The sequence below is a fragment of the Tarenaya hassleriana genome, unplaced genomic scaffold (genome assembly GCF_000463585.1).
Source record: "Tarenaya hassleriana unplaced genomic scaffold, ASM46358v1 Cleome232, whole genome shotgun sequence".
In the NCBI taxonomy this organism is placed as follows: Eukaryota; Viridiplantae; Streptophyta; class Magnoliopsida; order Brassicales; family Cleomaceae; genus Tarenaya; species Tarenaya hassleriana.
In genome coordinates, this window is record NW_010965643.1 from 107,200 (window position 1) to 108,280 (window position 1,081).

Sequence of the window (1,081 nt, forward strand, 5' to 3'; positions counted from 1 at the left end):
TCGGCTTAAACCGTTTAGTACTCACGCTATAGATGGATGATGTCGAGTTCGAAGGCTGATCATTCAAGACGTACAAACCATTAACTAGATAACCATTACCATAGTAAATATCGTCTCGATAAATCAATCTGTATTTCGTTACGTTCACTGATGATTTCAGTCGATACGGTTATGTCTATTTGATGAGACATAAGTCTGAAACACTTGAAATGTTCAAGGCTTTCAGAAACGAAGTACAGAACCAGCTTGGCAAGACGATCAAGACACTTCGATTCGATCGTGGTGGCGAGTATATGAGCCAAGATTCACTGACTATCTGGTTGATTGTGGTATTGTATCACAATTAACTCCTCCTGGAACGCCACAATGGAACGGCGTGTCTAAACGGAGGAACCGAACACTGTTAGACATGGATCGGTCTATGATGAGTCAGACAGATCTTCCGAAGTCCTTCTGGGGCTATGCTTTAGAGACCGTTGCATACCTGCTGAATAGGAGTCCAACGAAGTCGGCTGAAACGACGCCATATGAGATATGGACGGGGAAGCGTCCCGCGTTATCGTTTGTCAGAATTTGGGGTTGTGACGCTTATGTGAAACGTCAGATGACTGATAAGTTATCCTCCAAATCTGATAAGTGTTTATTTGTAGGCTACCCTAAGGAAACTAAGGGTTACTACTTCTACATTCTGGCAGAGAACAAAGTGTTCATTTCCAGGAATGCGACTTTTATGGAGCGAGAGTTCGTCTCCAAAAGAGTAAGTGGGAGTAGGATCTGTGACAACCCAGAGTACCGTAGGAGGGTGGGGAGTGATCGTCGGTGCAGAGGCACGGTCAAGGGGCGGCTCCTGACGAGCTTCTGGGTAGGGGGTACAGGGATGAATCGAACACACCGGAATGAGAGAGATCCGAGGGCTGGTGGGCCTGTGACAACCCAGAGTACCGTAGGAGGGCGGGGAGTGATCGCCGGTGCAGAGGCACGGTCAAGGGGCGGGTCCTGACGAGCTTCTGGGTAGGGGGTACAGGGATGAATCGAACACACCGGAATGAGAGAGATCCGAGGGCTATATAGGTATGGGACT